We start from the raw sequence: 19,519 nt of genomic DNA, 5'->3' as shown, positions 1-19,519 counted from the left end.
TTTTTCCGTTTTTCTTTCCTCTACTTTGTTATATAGGTTTGTCTATTTTAATAGTCTATTTGTTCGTGTATATAAAAGGTTTGCAAAGTTAAAGTCCACAGTAAATGGAGCTCCTCTCCCCCAGAGAGAACACTGCTCTCCAGGCACCTCTCATCAGTTGTCCGGCCAATACTTTCTCACAATGTCATGTGAAGAAATGGCGTTACCGGCCTTAGCGGCTGGTCTGGCACACTCCCTGACAAAGATAGGTAAAGTGAGATCGGAGGCCGATATCTCTGACACAAGCTGGAACTGGTTGACCAATCAGAACAGAGTGGGATAGCCGGCCAATCAGAGCAGACAGGTCTTCGTTCGGAGACGGGACGGGAGACGGGATTAAAGAGACGGGAGCTAAAACCAAGTGTTTCAGACAGAGGCTGAAAAGAGGACCAGCAGCAATGGACAGTCTGAGGAAAGTGATGTGTTTTCTGCATGAAAACCTTTTTAAGTAATAACACTAATTAAGATTATGAACCTGAATATAAGCAGAATATGTCTCCACTAAAATATGAGTCTTACAGGTCCCTGGTTAGCTGATTTGCAGATGTACCAGACTTTCCTGTAATAGAGAAGTTGTCTTGATGAAACCACATTAGTGTCATTGTTGAGTATTAAAAAAAAAAATGCAGAAATAAACATGATTCACAAGCACGGGACAAACAAGAAAACATTACAGTATTAATATGCAGGTTTATAAATAAGATGCAGTTAATATTATGTATAACAGCAGAAGCTGCAGGGGTTCACGCCTGTCAAGAAGAACATCTCAAAACACTTCTGTTTTCTGAATTTTTATTGAATATATTATATTTTTCTTTAATCAACATTGCACATATTCCATTTTTCAATCACATCTCATATTGCTGTCTACAAAATGTTATGAATGTAGAAAATCCAGAAGTTGGAAGGTTTACCAAAAAGTAAAACAAAGAAGAAAACAAAAGAGAAAAACAAAAAAACTGAGAATTAAGGTCAGAAGTGACAAGCTCCAAAGATACAGAGAGAGAGAGAGAGAGAGTGAAAGAGAAGGAGAGGAGCACCCTCGGGAAAAGAAATACGAACATACCTTGGGTTCGGATGCATTTTTCTCAAAACAAAGCATCATGCAGAATAAAAGCAAGGCTGGCCAAAACCTCACATGGATATTTCTCAACACCTGAACTGTAGAAATATTATACATGGTCGTTAATAGTAATTGTCGCTGATTGATAATGATTTACCTCCTTTTGTTTGGAGTCAAGACAAAACAGCAGCAGGTGAACAGTTTGGATATCGAGCAAACACGTACGTGAAGCAGTAACATTGAAGCAAATGCGACCTCAGTCCCTCGACACCACCGCGAGCATCCTGGAAAAAACTGTTTCCACCACACTGCGTCTGTGCTGCAGCATCTTTGCAGATAGTTGACCTCTCTGCAGGTGACATGACTGTGTGAACCATCATGACTGATGTGGATGTGCTGCACTTCCAACGTGTAAATGTAACCGTGGTGTCGGCTGACCAAACTGCAACCAGCTTGCATAGACACCTGAATATTACGGGTTTGAATCCCATCCGTGTCGGGTTGTGATAAATTCACAAGTACGTTCAGTTTGTTCTCCGTCTGTAAGGTTTTGATTTTCAATGTCACACACAGTGGGCGTCCACCATCAAGCTCTTGTGGAGTGAAGTTCAGAAACTAGAACAAAGTTATCCAGAGCTTATTCACTGTTAAGAGTCTCTGAGCTAAATGCAGATGATATCGTGGATTGATTAATCAGAAGAATTGTGGGGGAAAGTGGATTTACACGTAAAATATCGTATACATACTCAGTGATTCCCTGCCTATAAATTTGGAGGCTTATTAAAGGGGAAATATGTCAATATCTGCTGCAACTGTGAAGTACACAGCATCTAGTCATCGACTTAAGCTTTGTTCTTCGTATTTGCATCATTCATACTTTAAATGCAAGAATTACAGCGGCCCTGAGAAGTCAATGCAGTGCACTTAAAGAAACCACATCTTCACCAGTATGATAACATAAAACATAACAGAGCAATATTCTTCTGTGTTTCGTTGTGTTTTCTGATATCTATATGTTGTCAAACCTGTTTTAGTTCAGCTTGTTTTCTACGGGCTGCTCAAGTGTCGTCATATTGTTGAAAAATGTTTTCTTCGTTAGTTTGTGTTGTGTCTACTCGGATGTGTTTCCTCAGATGCAGCGCGTTGAGCTCCCAGGGCATTGAGCACTGAATTTTTTATTACCAAAAGTGATATGAAACATTATGTTGCCATATTACAGAGCACGGAGCATTTATCACACAGCAGACATTACGTAATATTCTGAAATTCCCTGTTTTCTGCTGCAGCTAAAGATAATTTTTCACTTCTGCCAGTTATTTTGTCATGTTATCAATTATCAATCGTTTTACAATAATGTAATAATGTCTAATAGTTAGGGGTTGTTTTTTCAGATTGCTTGTTTTGTTCAACGGTCCAGAACTCAAAACATTCCATCACAAGTGGCAAATTAAAGATATCAAACTTTCACATTTGCGATGCTTGAACGGGGCCGTTCCTAAATAAGTGTTTTGTCTATCAAGTCAGAATTGTCTGATCATTATCAACGATTTGTTCCATCAAGCAAAGCTGCCGGGGTTTTCATCAGCGTTCAGCAGGATGTTCAGTTTGACATTAATATTCATTAAATATATAAAGAAGCCAAGTTACCCATTCAACCTAATGCGCACTAGCTATTCTAATGATGGATTGGAAATGTGCAACAATTTTTTTTGCCTTTTTGACACTAGATATCGAATAAAAGCACAAGACTTTATCATATTAGGTTACTGTGATCAATAAGTCAAAGCAGAAGGCAGAAGATAACGTTGGGACGGAGCCTGAACAGGCAAGTTCTCTGGGGGGCTGCCTCCATATCCCTCAGCCTGACCCTTGGTCCGGGTCTGCAGCTGGATGAACCTGTTGCTGACATCTACACCAAGCATAGAGGACGACTTGATGTAGTGGAATAACTTAAGCAGCTTGAAAACCAGGACCCCTGACTCTGCAGTGTACTTCTGGGACTGAAATGGCCCCAGAAGTACACTGTGTTCTGACTGAGAAAAAACTGCTCAACTTGAGGAATCATCAGTCAACCGATGGGACGTCCGACTGATGATTTGACTCTATAACTTTCACTGCACAGACTATTTGGTGCTGGTGCTTGAGAAATGACTAAAACCATCATCAAAACTGTTGCCAATTAACTTCACATCCTGGAGAGCTCCGTCTTGAGAGTCACGCAGCTCGATGGACGAAGGCCGGTGTAATTAAGGGTGTGTTAACATATCTGTCCGAAACACCCAGAGAATGTCAATGTCAATTTTATTAATAAAGCACATTTAAAACCACTTGGTTGACTAAAGTGCTTCACAAATATTAGAGAAGACTGCAGAAGCCAGGACAAGCAGTTATGAAGCAAACAGACACTTCTTTGCTCCAAGAAACTCTGGCAGCGCCGAACTCACAGGTTGTCGTGACACTCCAGGAACAAGAACTTGTGCTCCGACCACAAGACGTGCATGTGGGCACTGCTCTCGTATTCCAACCACACCCTTCACGACACTGTATCAGGTCCGCGGCCGTCATTAAATTGGTGGAAATGCTAATTTGCTTTTAAGGATTAGCACTTAAGCATTTAATTCCCCTTCTTGATTGAGCATAACATGGTCTCCTCACTCTGAGCCGGAAATCTAAAGGTGTTCCAATATTACCAAGTTTAATCTGTGTGACGTTAAAGCTAATGAAGGCTATTATCATTTAATCATTATCATAATGTCTGAAAGAATGTGTCGTCTTCTATCTGCAACCAAAATGACAGCTTTAAGTGATGATCAAGTGACGTGTGATAACTCCGTTATTAACCCAGTGACGTCAGTGAAGAGCTCACGTTGGCCGTGTACACCGAGGCCTTTCAACAAACATATGAATTCTGCAAAGCCTTTATATTTATCTTCTACGCGGGACAACTTCCTCGATACAGATGTGACCGGGCAAACACTGTAGCAGCAAAGAGCACCAATACTGTTCCGCAGGAGGCAGACTGTGCAGAACAACCCCAAAATCCAGTCAAGTCACGTAATATCCAGCACGAATACTAAATAAATTCCGACTGCGTCACTGTTCAACAGTTTTTGCAGCGCTCCTCATAAGCCACCTTGTTCATAAGGAGATTAAGACATAAAACGGGTCCCTGGTGTTATCTAACACGGTGCATGTTACAGTTCCGTCCTCAGACTGATGCATTACCTTTATTTTTGAATGTGTGAGTCAAAACCAAGCCGCAAGAAAATGTCGACCATGCGGCCTGCGTAGAATGTGAAGTTTTTTTTTTACAATAAATTGAATACATGATAAATTAATTCAGATATGTAAAAAGTCGGTTTCGTATCAACACGTCCATCCTGATTACGATTACACCAGTTTCCCTGCTCCTCATTTGATTGTTCGGATAAAATGTGTTTTTTAAACCATTATGGTTGTTTCCCCCCGACAACCTACATATCAGCCTATTTCCCAGTGATTTAGCTCCTCCTCTCCTCTGGGTAGCATCACAGAGATTGACACGACCCAGATGATCAATAAAAAGAAAAGAAAAAGACAATCCAGTTTGTTACAGCTACGTTGAAACTCTTATTTTTCCTGTTTATTTTATTATTATTCATTTATCGGTTGAAACAAAGCCTAAGTCTCGTTCTTATAACTAAAAATCTTAATGTTTAATCAATACCCAAAAGATTTGCTTGAGGTACTTTTTCTCTTTTATGACCCAAAAAAACCCCCCAAGTTTATGGTTTGCTTAATGGTGCAAATAAAACAGACGACAGAGGAACTTCCTCCCAGCACCTATTTTACGCACGTTCATACATTAAAAAAATTATTCCGATTTTGTGACGTGCATCGGTCAAATATGTCTGGAAGCAGTGCAAAAACTCAGTACATCACTAAATCTTAACACTGGGCTGTTGTTCTGCGTGTGGCCTTAGATCTGTGGTCAATTGGTTGTTTTTTTTAGAAGAAAGCCTTTGTTATTGATTAGCGGAGGCATTCATCCTAAAGTCAATCTCGCCCGAGTTGCTCTGCTGAAAGCACAGAGAGGATCGGACGAGTCTCTGAGTTGTTTAGGCCTCGGAAAAATTTGTGAGCTCGAGCTGAACAGCAGTTTCTCACCATGTGGACACCGGGACGGCTCTGCCTAACGCGAAATCAATCCCCAGTGAGAATTATCTTGCGAATGAGTTAAATTCTTATATTTATATATTTTTAAGAGCGTAACTGAACATGATTAAACTGTGTGGGGTAAATCTCCTCCTCCTCCCCCTCCTCGGGCCAGCAGCCCTGATGCTGAGAAACATTAGAAAATCGAGCTCAGAGGTGAACGTAATTAAACTGTTCTTCTCTCACCTTGTTCTGTGTTTTATCTAATGTCCCCACACAGACTCACTGTTAACCTCCCTAACAGCTTTTTCAAATCTACTCATTAACGGTGCTGAATCACGACAGTTACAACACGTTATCACTGCAGGTCATTCTAACATCTACAGGAACATGTAGCACGAATAAGTCCAAGAAAATTTGTTGTATATATATATTTTTTCCCGCTCATGATATGACCTGAATGTCCTAGAATCATGATAAATGTCCGTGTGGATCACTCTGGATTATGACCTTTTTATTCTCTCATTCAGCTCACACCAGGATAAATTAGTTTTCCTCCTGTAATATTTAATCTGCTTCAAAATCTGCCTATCGACCTTTATCATCCTCTCCCCTCATGCTTTACAGTACGCTGCCCTTCTCCGGGTTCCTCCTGATGGAAGCAGATTCAAGTGAGGGCACTGTGTCGGTGCAACTTGACATTAATTGTGGCCTCTAACCAAATAAATCACTTTAATTAATAGGTTGAGGAAAAGGGTTAGACTGTCCAGTTCAGGAGAATTCTCTCTGTTTTCTTTCTTTGCTCTTGTTTGTTCTGCCTGATTTGATGCGGCGGCCTCGAGGTTCGACTCTCAGGCTGATCCTGAGCTTTGTGCCGACCTGTGAGCGTGTTACTCTTCGGCTGTGCATCTCTCGTGCTGCTTCGTGTCAGCACCCGACTGAATGTACGACTAAACAGATTAATTTGTCTCTCACAACTTTATCAGTATTGTTGCAGTGCAGCTTCTGGCCACTATTAGCTGTTGGTTATGATAGTCCTGGATCTGGGTTCACCACACGCCGGCCCCAGCTCAGGCCTCCGTCAGCACGTAATCTGACGAGATTAGTATTTAAACCACCGCTTGAAAAAGATATTATGCTTTTTATTTATTTATTTTCTTTGTCTTTCTTTTTGGGAAATAGGCGTATTCTGTTGTTTTGTTGTTGTCTGAGTCTTAGATGACAAGATCGATACCTCTCTCATGTCTGTGAAGAGAATATGCAAATACAGGTGGAGCTGGTTAGCCTAGCTTAGCAAAGAGGCTGGGAACAGGGGAAACAGCAAACAAAGACCTGAGTACTATCTTGTCTATCGCTCTCTTATTGATCATTGTTTCAAGTTTGTTCAATCCTTCAAAAAACACAAAGTCTAACAGGGAAATTTGGGAAAGTTACGTATCCGACTATTCCTTGGCAGAAGTTTAATGTTGATAAATTAAAAAATGTAATTAATAAAATGGTCTTTATGCTAAGCTAAGCTAAATGGCTGCAGGCAGTAGCAGCAGAATGGTTTTGGATCTTCTCATCTAAATCTCAAAGAAAGGGTGGTGACTGGATTTATCCTTGAAAATGTAAAAATTTACTTACTTAACTCTTCATTTTTTACTTTTCAACTCTCAGGTGTACGAGATGATATTTCGTCTTTACATGAATGAGATTTATACATTTTTTATTTAAGTCAATCTTCACTGTTTACTCTTTCATTTCTTGGGTTTTATGTAATTTAACTTTTTAAAGAAGCAACAACTTTTGCAAATTTGACAGTTCTGGTACTGGAAGTATTCTTGAAGTATTGTGGCTATTTTGTGGGTCTGACACTATGAAAATATCTGGAACATTCAGTAAACAGCTTTTCTGAGGAATACGATTATTGAGGTAATTATAGATATGAATATTTGGAAAAGAACAAGAATGTGAACTTTGGATTTTTCTTGAAACAGACACTGAGATTAAGAGTGTCCTAATCGTTAACATAGTATGTTAAGGATTTTTTAAAAAGGAAAACATATGAAAATAAAACACTGTCTTCATAAAAATATGTCATATAACTTATTACTCCTTCCAATAAAAGGTAAAATAAAACTTCCTCTTGTAATAATTTCTCTCATGGGCAACACAGCATGTCTAAGTGAGGTAACACGATCCGCTGCCTCTCTGACAAAGCTGCACAAATAACATCAGCGACTTCATGTTTCAGTTTGTTAAATCAAAGAGAAAAGGGGGGATTTTCAATTCAAATGCCAAAAAACATGAGAATGGACAATGTTGAAGCAGCATTCGCAACAATATGAAGACCAGTATTGTATCAGCGAGGACAAACCGAACACAGATGGTGATGGTCGATGGTCGTAACAGTCAAAGAAAGTAAAAAGTCTCAGTTTACTCTAACCTGCAACACATCTTAGGACACACAAGTATAAACGTCTGTTATTTACATTTTTTTTTTCTCCTATTCAGTGTGCATCTATATCACAACATTTCCAGAAGTCCACAACATACAATAGATTCAGGGTTTCACCTTTGGTTATGTAATTATCAAGGCTAGGTTTAAAAAAATATAGAACACACGTCCATGTTGCTTTTGCATACAGTTAAAGTCAAAGTGAAAACATCAACAAAGCAGCCGGTCAGCTCTAAAGTTGCATCTGAGAAAAAAACCTAAGGTATTTCGCCGTTATGTCGATGACTCTCGGGGGCAGACAAACGCCCTGCGAGTCTCATCCGCCGTTGTTTCTGTGATAGAAAGTGAGTGTGGCGGATATTTGTGAGGATGTTTATCTGCCTGACATCTTTGCTTTAGTGTGAGTGGATCTTAATGTAAGAGGATATACTTCTGATGTTGCAATTAGTCAGTCAGTATTTGTCTCGCGTTTCTTCTCCCGATCCCTCTATACACTTTGCGGATGAGGATTTTTCATGTGTTATGACTTAAGTTTTCAAGTTGCCAGCGTTTTTCGAGTGAGCGAGCAACTCAGGCCAGCCTTGTTTGGTTGACGATATGAAACAAGATAAAAATAGGTTGAAGTCGTACTGCTGACTGCGCTCAAGCAGAGAGCAAAACTCACCACTTATAGGAACCAATGACACCTACGAAGCCGACCCAACTAAAACATTATGTCGACGTTACAACCAAACATTAACTCTATCATATTAAAATATTCACATCTGTTCCTTACAAGACACTTTTTTCACATGTAGAGAAAACATCTTTGAACTCGTGTAAGTCTCTTAGTTCCATCGCTCCATACATCTGTATATGTGTAGTAATTAAGGCAATCATTTTGGGCCACGACTTACTCATTTGCCAACTTCAGTCCCAACCCTCCGGGGTTTTATTTACTGACGTCAAGCAGCAGCTCTCATCTCCACTCGTCCAAATGCCGAGTCCCGTCCATTTGTTGTTGTTGTTGTTGTTGTTGTTGTTGTTGTTATCAGTGTCCGCTCGTGCTCAAGACGACTGGTCGCAATGTTTTGCTTGTTCTCTGCAATTTCCAGAGATTTGGGGGCGGATACTCCCTCTCCCTGTAACTGGCAGCGCTGCAACACAGAGACAGAAACAGGAAACGGATGCAACTCTGTCATCATTCTTGAGAAAATGGCACCGTGAAGACGGAGCAAATTGCCCAGTCGTCAAACTGATACTGAACATGTTTTCCTCTCCCACCCAGCGACTGAGCAACATGCATCCCACCACTGATAATCATCACGCTCGTTAAGCAGCAGCTCCCTCTGAAGGGCTCAGGGAGAGCACAGGTCTGAGGTTTGTTAAGCACAGTCCTACGTACACATTTAGGTACATGATAAGTTATTTGTCATCCTTTACATACACGTCTCCCTTTGTTTCCCCGTCAGTAGCTGAAAGATAAAACTCATCTTATTCACCTTTTAAGAGCATTGTTTTAATTTGTATGTTTTTAAGGCTGCACCATTCCATCAAATGTAAATATTCCCAATGTAGTACACACTTAATACACACTTCAACGCCATCCAGCATTTTGTACCTTGTAGCGGTTTGAAACACTTCATATTTTGGGCACCATTTCATACATATTTTGTCTCTGGGATTACCACTAGAATGAATATGAGTCTGTTGTTTTGAACAGAGTTCGGCTGTAGAGCGTGAGTTTGTAATGAAAAGCCTGCTGGTGTGCAGCCGAGGTTAATGGTCATGTTAAAATTCAATTAACCTTAATATTATTGCGTTAATGTTGATTGAACTTCTTCTAAAAACTTAAATCATGAATACTTTAATGATAAATGTATCTAATTAATATTTTTTAATCACACAAATTAAGCTCGACAAAAGCACAGAGATATGTAAAACCTTATTTTAAGTCCCCCCATTCAGCAAATCAATTTGATTAATAAAAACACTCGAATGAAGTTGAAGTTGTAATGGCATTTTAAATGTTTATTAACAGGGAGACTTAAATTGAGGTTTTACCAGAAGATGTTATGCAAATATAAATTGAATTGTTACAGACAGGCAGAGCTTAGTGACATTTGCTTTCTCTCAAGAGGAGCATGTGTTTATGTTAAAGTTAGAAACAGAACGGCCGTCATAATCCTGACAAGAGCAGAGGAGGAAGTCACGAGACGTTGTTGGACGTTGCTCATTAGAGACATCGTCCACGAATGGATGACATCTGAGGTGGATGGATATATCAGCAAAGCCAAACAGGACGTCAGATTCTTTTAAAATGAGTTACTTAAAATATGACACTGTAACCATGACAATAAAGGTCTCTTAACCTTGAACAACTAATCAATTTGCGTTTGTGTGATGTCCTGAAAGCAGATATAAGAATGTGTGGTCGTGTAAATTCAATTTATCCAGCGATTTTCACATGATTTAAAAAAATCCTCAATAAATTTGTATGAAACTACATCAAAACGTAGTACAGATTTTTATAAATAAAACAACAATTGAAGTACCTTCCAGAAATGTAACTTGTACTTAAGTAATAGCAGCATACAGTTTGCTAAGCCTGTAAAAGCAGAGATCCTACAAGGCCAAATTATTTGAGCAGTAGTGTTGGTCCTCAACAAAGAAAAACCTCATCGGACTAAGAAATCGTTGTTATTTATGCCAAACAGAAGAATTGCAGCGACAGAGGGAAACCACACAAGTTGATCACAACCAAACCAAAAGCAACTGACGGACACACACATGCTAATTGGCTTTCAGCCTAATACGACCCTCCGCTGTGTTTGTGAAAATGATTCAAATTCCTTCTTCACAAAGTGTTTATGTTATTCTTGCTACCCCCTGTGGGGCGAAAACATTTCACAGAATAACTGTTCTGTGTCATAGCTATTTGTGTTTATTAAGATGCAGACTATTAGGGACGAGCGTTCTCTTTAAACAGAGCAGCTGTTGTATAATTCTCCACCTCAATAATCTGAGGATTTCCACATAGTCTCCCAGGAGTTGAAGACGTTCTGTATGCAATCATAGCTGTGGCAGGCACAAGGCAATTACAGCAAACACACTGAGTGTTTCTATCTAATTCCCTTATTAAGACTTAAGAGCTAAATCTGCGCTTGTTTACATTTCAGGTTTTGTTTGTTTGGCGAGCTGCTTTGGTGAATACACACAGGTACCATGTCCTGCGTTTACCCTGCACTTGTAGTGGTGAGAGGACAAATATAGAATTCAATATTCAGGTCAGCATAAACACTGAACACACAGAGAGTTGGAGACATTGAAATTGCCAAACGCGCGGCTGTAGAGTGAATCCAGAGGAGAGCCGAGGATGTCCTGGATATTACAGTATTCATCGTTGTCTTCCGAGGCTCAAATGTCACTGTGTCGCTCTGGGAAAAGAAAATGAAAAGTGCAGTGTGAGGCACCGTGGTGTTCAGCACTGGAGTCTCTCTTTTCAGGTGTATGTGTTGAAATATCAAAGCAGCTCCTGGGTGCGAACAGTTGCAGACGACAACGGCAAAACGCAATCGAGTATTAGTGGAGACGAGGTAGAGGTGAACCAAGCTGTGACTTTGCTTGAGGTTTACAACCGTAATTACAACAAACTGTGCGACCGCATTTAAAAATACCTGCCTGGGATTTTATGAGCTGATATGATGGCAAGAAATCAAGCTTAATTTCCTCCTAATGGAAGGCTGTGGTGCAGCGAGTTGACCGAATGTGATGAATGGGAAGGGAGCGCAGGGGGGGGCGGGTGGGCGGGCAGCCCCAGGAGCTTCAGGCCTGGTTGGCAGGCTGGCAAAGTTTGTTTGCCAAAGTTGACAGAGTAGTTGCCATATTTTAACAGCATCTAACTGGAGTAATGTGATGTTTATTAGACAATTTGTTTGCGTCGCCAAGGAGGTTGTGTTTTTCGCCCCCTTTGCGTTGGTTTGTTTGTTTGTTTGGATTACACCTGGGACATGGGCCAAGAAACAACCCGTTACATTTTTTGCATGAATCCAGACAAAGGGGCTGAAACTGGTATTGTTTTTCACTTTCTCTAACATTGCAAGATGACATTTTTTATAGATTTCCCAGGGAACAAAGCTTCTGGTCGGCTGGCCCCCAATATCCGAGTGTGAGCAATTTGGTGCAGCGTGATTGAATTTATTGACAAAAAAAACTACCAAACTACTACAAGGAATGACAGTGGTTTCATAGTGTAGTGGTTATCACGTCTGCTTTACACGCAGAAGGTCCTGGGTTCAATCCCCAGTGAAACCATCAAATTCTTATCCTATTGAGGATTTCTTATTTAAGGAGTTTAACTTGCTAAAGTAAATAGAGCTGCATCTTTCCTTTCTGATTCACGTGTTCGTAGTATCGCCTCTCCACACGCATGCAGAGTTCGCCTAAGAGACACATTACTATAATACAATGAGCAGTCCACCTCAGTTCAGATGACAGTTTCTCATAAGAGTTTTAGCAATAAACCAGTCGTGATAAAGGAGAAATATTTCCCCCGAGTTCTGCTGAAATCTCACACACGTCTGACTCTAAATTAGTCACTGAATCAGAGAGCTGGTGGGACTCAATGTTCAGACGATACAGAGAGAAGGGACTTGGTTCATTTGCTTTCCACGACTAAAACACAATCTTCAGAGTAACGGCTTGTGCCACGACTGTTGATGTGTAAATCGTGTACCTGGCCCAGCAGCTGTTTGCACACCTGGATGCTCTCAGTTACGTGGCCCAGCAGGAGGCAGGGCTGCTCTGCGGTGCCACATGCAGATTCATCTCACAGCCCGTCACATTATAGGATGCTGACTGCTCACGGCCAAGCCAAGAGCACCAGGTTAAACGTGTTCTGATCTACAAAACCACCTGCTACCCAGACGCTGTTTGTTCAAGGGACTGTATTTAAAATGATTGAGGTGTTTGCAGGAAAACATTGTACCAGGGATGATTGTCACAGCCCCAAAGGACAATATTAACACAACAGCAGGGCTGAGATAAAAGTTAATACAGAAAATAAAAGTAATTAAATCCAAATGACTCAACAGCTATTTCACCAGGTTTATGAAACTTGTGTTGCTGTTTTGGGACAAATACATTTTGATTGACGTCATTTCAACTAAGGGCACTTTCACACCTACCTTATTTGGTCCTAACCAGTATAACAGGTGTGATTTGTGCCTTGTACCACAGTCTGGACCAGCAGACCAAAATATAGTCTGAGCGAAAGAGGTGGTCTCAATCCGGATTAAACTGATCCATGGTTTGGTTTGTTGGGTAGTTTACGAATTTTTGGACCAATTGCAGCATTGAACAATAGAGGAAGAGAGGAAGAGGAAGCAGTTCACAGGATTATTTGCAGTCTTCACCGCCGATGATATAATATTTGAACGACGAGGTAGTAATACCATAATGAGATTACAGTGGCAATGAAAATAATAAAGTGAAACGCTTCATTCATTTTCTCCATTAAAAACAGAAAGATTACTTTCTTCTATGCTAAGTATTCAAAAAAGTTTGCAATACCGTCGCTGAACTGATGTCAGACACTCACCCGTCTACAAGTGAATCAATATAAAAACAGTCCGCTCCCTAAATTCCAATGTGAAACCAAAACTAAACAGATCAGATGTTTACAACATAACAAAGACATGAACCCGAGGTTAAACCACGGTCCAGATTTTAAGGTGTGAAAATGTCTTTAGAAATCCTCTAACTTATCCCCACATATTCTCTCCTCCATGCAGTCGGAGTACAGCTTCATGCAGCCTCACTGCCCACATCTCGTGGCAAATCATCTCGGTCGGCTGTTGTTCCCTTCCAGCAGTTTTCAGCTGTCAACGGGAACAACAGCCGGGTGGCATTGAGAAGTGGGTCATGAAAAATAGCAGCAAACATGGATGAGATCAATGCGACCGTACAAATCGAAACATTTCCTTGATCAATGTGAGAAATTTGCCCCAAACAACAAGCGGGTGCAGCCTCTGTGAAATCTGAAAATTACATTGGTGGAACTGATTGTTCACGGCAAATGAAAACAAAATCACACCCCCGCTGAACATGACTACAGACTCAATGGATCAAGTGATATAAAATGGCTGTTTCACTTTGATTATCATGCTCCTGTAAACCAGGGCCAGTTATTGGTTTTCTGAGGGGAGTGGGAGATCTTGACAAAGCTGCTGCAGTTGTGACACTTGCAGAAAGTGGTCACCAGGATCACAAATGGCTCCTTTGCAGAAAACATATACGTGAGCTCAAGAGCACACGCGTGAGTTCAGAGAGAGACCAGGCTGAAAAGAAACATTACGAACGACCATCTATCAGAAAAAAAACACCCTGTGACCCTCTTGACTTTTCATCACCTTCCAATTTTCTTTTCCCAGAAACCACTTCTTCTTTGCTGCTCCTGAAGAGCTGTTGCACTGCACTCCCTGTACTCCTGTAGTGTTTTTAGATCAGTGAGGAGGAAGGGATTTCCAGTAGTGTAGTGATAACCAGAGCTAACGCTACACTGAACTAAAATGTCAGCAATTCGCCGATATATCAAGCTGGAAATTCCCACAAGTAAAACAGGAAAATGCATGCGTATGCAAGACTTCAGTTTCTGATCAGAAATGTGTATCAGCCGACTCACAAAGTCCAGGTGTCAGAATCCGTGGGAAAAAGGTAAAAATGGAATCAGAACATCTCCTCTGCTGAGGGTCGCTAAGGGGGCTGGAGCCGATCCCCGCTGACATTGAGCAAGAGTTGAGGTTCATCCTCATCAGGTCGTTAACGACTCACGCTCATAATCCATAATCCAATCAGTCATTTGGTCACCACAAATAATTTGCGGAAACAAAAATGTAGTCAATACATAGATATAATTTCTAGAAGGCAGCGTTTCACTGCCACACTACAGAGCTATTGATATGCAAACAGGTGCACGTCCACAGTATTTCTACAGTATGTGTGGTTCAGTGTGAATGCAAATCAGGCTTTTGCATCTGTACCTGGATTTGAAATGAGATTTATTCAACAGGACCACGTCCATATAAACAGCTTTGCGAATTCTTTTGACATTTGAGTTTTAGTCTTGACCCTGTGCAGTTTGATGGCAAAGCCGAAATGTTTTCCACATGGACGGAGCAGTAATGTCTGCACCCCAGACCGGAACAGACTCCCCTCGAGAGGGCAAATAGGTGAGGACATTGGCGGTAAGTACTATTACGGCTGAATCAAGTCGGGAAATGAGACATACCGTCTTCTCATTACGAACTACTTTGCCTGCACAGCGACCCTGCAGCTGCCCTTGACATTTTTTCTTTTTCTTTTACAAGGAAGTTGAAGGATAAATCAGTTTTTAATGGGTCTTATTACCCCTCTTTAATTTAACATGGGAATAACCAACCAGTGTGTTGTCCGTAATGTCCTATGAGTTCTTGTGTAGCAAACAACTCTTCCTATAAAATGAAATTATATTTTTGTGCAGTTTTTAATATAACGGGGGTGTTTTCGGTCGTTGGATGTTTGGAACGTGCTTCCTGTGGCAGCCTGGTTATATGTAAATAACATTACATTTTAATCAGAAGCTTAATTGCTGGGATCTGAATATATACGGAGATGCCACCAATATAAAAAGCATCAGGGATGGTGGCTTAAACGGAAAACAACACCCACTAATTAAAAAGGGAAAACAATGAATTATCCGTCAGGATGCACTAGTGCAATGAGGCGTGGTCACTGGCTGCAGGCTGTGAGCTCATGGTTTTATTAATGTGCCATTTGTGCTCCTCCTTCGTTTTAACACTCACCGGGTTTCTCAGCTTGGTAAAGAGCAACTCTGACCATAGGCTGTATATGAAATTGGACAAAGCATCTCCACTTCCACCCGTTGTTTTAAAATTAAGCTTAAAGAAATCCTGTGTGTGGGCGCTGCCATCTTGTGATTTTGGTAGTGATTTGTAGTCTGTGCAGTAGTGATGGGTGGCGTGGAGCCGCGGTATCGACATCCCGTTGATACACTTCCTCTACCAACTGCGAGTCAGTCTCGGCTGTCAATCAAGATGTTTCACTGTGTTTTATAGCATGAAATAACTCATTAAGCCAAACCTACTGCGAAACTGAACATTTGAGCATGTGGCACAATTATGGAAAAAACTACAATCATGATTTTCTTGCTTAGAATTGAGATCATGAATCTTTTCCGTTTATCTCCACTTTTCTCATTCTCTCTCTTTCTCTGCTGGTTGTGTGCTTCTCTGCATCACGTGGGGTAACGCAGCGTTGTCATGGGTTGAGGGACAAAACAAACATAATGCAGAATTATGTGCTGCTTTAGGTCCTTTGGGAGAAAGTAGCTGCTTTTGTTCTGATGCAGCAGAATCATTGTTAGTTAGAAATTAGCTTGCATACAGGTGTGAATACGATTAAATTGTGAAGCCCTATGTGACCTCTGCTAACATGGAGAAGGCCGGGTTTATGACCTATCCTGCAGCCAGCCACCAGGAGGCGATCAAGATGATTCTCCTTCACTGTTGGGGAGCTGTCGTGTCAATTGTAAACACAAAACAAATCCGCTGCAGGTAGAAAACTCACCTTTCACCCCTTTCAGCAACACCTGCATGATAATGACAGGCTGCACTTAAGATCTCCCTCCCTGCAGAATATCCTCTGTGTAGCTGAAGGGTGTCTGTTAATAGACTCATCTAAATCTTCTGGTGTGTGTGTGTCACTAGCACTCAACACTATCACCATCAAAGCCCCGGCAGCAGCCTCACAAGCAACTCACCTGTCACTCTATTCAAAAGACGCCTCAGAGCTCTCAGGTGGTGTTAAAACACACGGGGACGGGGCTGTTTGTTAGCAGGACAGTGTCCGTGGGCTTGTTGGGGACTGAGAGGTCAGATGATGAGCAGCAATCAGGACCCACAAAAGTATGTGTACGCTGTTCTCTTCTCTGGAAGGCAACAGGCCCACCATGCCGGATGCAGGAATCACATTCAGAGCTGAAAACCTTGACAAATAGATGTTGTATGTCGACCACGTATACGGCAGAGCATCGCACTGCAATTTCCACGCTTCGCAGTCATTTGACAGCAATTACCAATCTGGCTAAACATCAACAAATAGACGCGCCGCAATCTTTTCCGTTAATTATCACAAATTAAACAAACAAATTTAGGCGATATCCGAAAAAAGTGAAATATAATAATGATGAGTATAATCCTGAAGGGACTGACTTTAGGAGAGTGCACGGGCACATGTAGCACGGTGCTTGGCTTCCTGCTCGCTGACACTAATCCAAAGGCAGCAGGGATTTTCTGCCTCTTGCTGCTTCTTGCCTCACACCCCTGCAGGGCTCTCAGATCCACACTGGCTTTCCCAGTCACACACGCACACAGACATACACAGATGAACGCATGATAGACTATAAATATTCAGGCCAGGATCGGTGCTATGTGCGGCACGATGTACGCCGGGGACATAACACACACTGTGCTCATTTCAACCCTGCCACCGAGCTCTCTGTCAGCACTTTTCTGTGGGGAGGGAGGAAAGAGAAAAAAAATCCTCACACATCTGCTCATCTGATGGCGTTCATTTAGGGCTGACTTGTCCACGTACGCGCACAAACTCAGACGGGCCCGTAACGTTTTTTTCCTGTCCGCTCGCAGATGCCTCATTAAATGTGTTAGCTGCTCCATGACAAGCCGAGCTTCAGGTGTTGTGTGTTTGTTTGTGTCTGAGGGTGAGAGGTGCTGCTTGGAAAGCACATGTGCGAAAAACAGCGAGTCGCATTACACCGTGGCAGACTGTCACGCTGAATTAAAGGCAGGACACAAACGGAGGCAGTGGTCAGAAAATATCATTAATGCCAAGATGCTCTTGTTTACTCTGAAGAAGCCCCGTCGCTGACAGAGCTGCCAGAAACGAGACGTACATACTGAACACGGCAGACATAACTTCACCTTCCTGGTTATTGTTGTTTTTCAAGAATCCTCTGAACAAAGACGCATCCATTTCTCCAAATGTACTGTTCTCTCTTACGTCACCAATGTACAGTATATGTAGGAAGGTACGGGAGAAGAGAAGCAGCTGAAAACTGGGTTAGTGCCAATTACTTCCATGCCAGCAGCCAAATAATCTATAAGTTTAGATGTTTTTCTTTTGTGTGACGCTGATAAAAAGAGACAGCAGCTCTTATCTAATCTTTCAGACCCACGACTTACTGACAGAACGAAAGGTTGAGACTCCACAATGTCAACGAGTATAGTGGGAGAGCGGAAAAGAAACATAATATGAATGCAGCTGAAGTCAAACGTTGGCTGCAGATGTTTTTTTTTTTTTTTTTAAATAAGACGTGTTGATATGGTTAAGTGTGTCTGAGGAGCTGCAGGGGTCAGTGCCAATCGATACTGCTCTGTGTGTGTGTGTGCAGAGGATTTCACACGATTCTGTCAAGTTTGAAAAGTGTGTTTTTATGACACGTGTCTCTCGGGACGACAGAGTCTGTCTGAAAATTCCTCCACGACTGCTGTGGGATTGCATTTCATTTAATACACCCTCATTCTTTTTAAATGTGTCAACTTTTCCAGTATTAATCCACCACTGAACGGTATCTACAGTACAAGTTGCATTCACCCTTTCACACGCACACATTCATACCCAGTACTTTTTCTCTCATCCACCAGTCATCCACTGCTGTCAGTATCTTTGAAATGCACAGTGGAGGAGCCAGGGATCAAACCACTGGTCTTCTAGTTACTGGGCGAACCGCTCTACCTCCTGAGCCATAGCCGCCCCCAAGTCTTAAGTCTTAATATTTTATTGTCTTAAGTCTTAATGTTTTATTGTTTCATCAATATTTTATTCCCATTTTGTCTGTCTGGTGTTTTTTCTTGCTTGTAAAGCATGTTGTAAAATTGTTAAGGAAAATGTAATACAAATACAGTACTATTATTATTTATATTATTATTAGTAGTAGTAGTAGTAGCAGCAATATTAGTACTATTAGCAATAATTATTATTTGTATAATTAAAAAATATTATGAATGTTACATGGTAGTTGTTCCCAAGCTAGATAGAGGTATAGTTGAACTGGATGTTATGCAACACATAACATTATATAAAAGTGATTAAAGTAAAGGATGCTTTCAAGATTAATGCCAATATTATTTTCTATTTATTAATTAACTTCATGGATATGAAGTGCAGATAAACAAATACTTAAAATCAATATTTGTTGTGATCATCCTTTTACAAACAAACCTCCCGACACCAGGCAGGAGGGTTGTTCCGAGCGTCTCCTGCCTCAGTTCTTCTGCGGGTGTATTCTGTCTCGGTGTCTTCTGTCTCTGTGTCTTCTGTCTCTGTGTCTTCTGTCTCTTCATGTGATCCCACACTGACTCCACGATGTGGAGATCAGGACTCTGTGGGGGTCGCACCATCTGTTGCAGGACTCCTTGTTCTCCACGGTGCAGAAGATAGTGCCTGTACGTTTGGGCTCCGTGTCGTGCTGCAGAAGAATTCAAGGCCGATCACATGCCTCCCATGGTGGATACAAATCTAAATATTTATGCTTAAAGGCGTTGCACAGTACTGACTATTTTTATCCAAATATGACTTTTATTCTTTAGAATCATTTGAGCTACGTTTCTCAGTGGAGAAGAACATCCTGGGGTACGAGTTCCTCTCCTGCATGAGGTTCTTGATGTCAGTTTTTCTGCTGCTTCCCTGGAAAATGGGTTTTCTTACAGCTTCCATGATATAGAGGCATCATTTTTAATCTACACTGGCTGCTGTTTATTTCATGTAAACATTGTTCCTGCGGTTGT

General features: G+C 41.3%; 1 protein-coding gene, 2 long non-coding RNA genes and 1 other non-coding gene across 4 annotated transcripts in view; 2 read left to right on the top strand and 2 right to left on the bottom strand.

The window, feature by feature from the left end:
• The first annotated feature begins 4,138 nt into the window (after positions 1–4,138).
• Positions 4,139–18,161, top strand: LOC117757021. Its single transcript, XR_004613018.1, has 3 exons — positions 4,139–4,306; positions 11,896–11,905; positions 18,148–18,161. It is a non-coding gene; the product is annotated as an uncharacterized LOC117757021 (long non-coding RNA).
• Positions 4,414–7,065, bottom strand: LOC117757016. The gene is made up of 2 exons (XR_004613017.1): positions 5,459–7,065; positions 4,414–5,401 (listed from the first exon to the last, which is right to left on the bottom strand). It is a non-coding gene; the product is annotated as an uncharacterized LOC117757016 (long non-coding RNA).
• Positions 7,641–19,519, bottom strand: part of kcna4 (potassium voltage-gated channel, shaker-related subfamily, member 4) — a 44,746-nt gene continuing 32,867 nt past the window's right edge. Inside the window, exon 2 of the mRNA XM_034577722.1 lies at positions 7,641–8,812. The gene's annotated coding sequence lies outside the window, so the exon portion shown is untranslated. The remainder of the gene's footprint in view (positions 8,813–19,519) is intronic.
• trnav-uac lies at positions 11,897–11,969 on the top strand. The gene has a single exon. It is a non-coding gene; the product is annotated as a tRNA-Val (tRNA).

This window comes from Hippoglossus hippoglossus, chromosome 3, assembly GCF_009819705.1.
Source record: "Hippoglossus hippoglossus isolate fHipHip1 chromosome 3, fHipHip1.pri, whole genome shotgun sequence".
In the NCBI taxonomy this organism is placed as follows: domain Eukaryota; kingdom Metazoa; phylum Chordata; class Actinopteri; order Pleuronectiformes; family Pleuronectidae; genus Hippoglossus; species Hippoglossus hippoglossus.
Note: the sequence above shows the minus strand (reverse complement) of the source record. Positions and strands in the feature narration are given on the sequence as shown.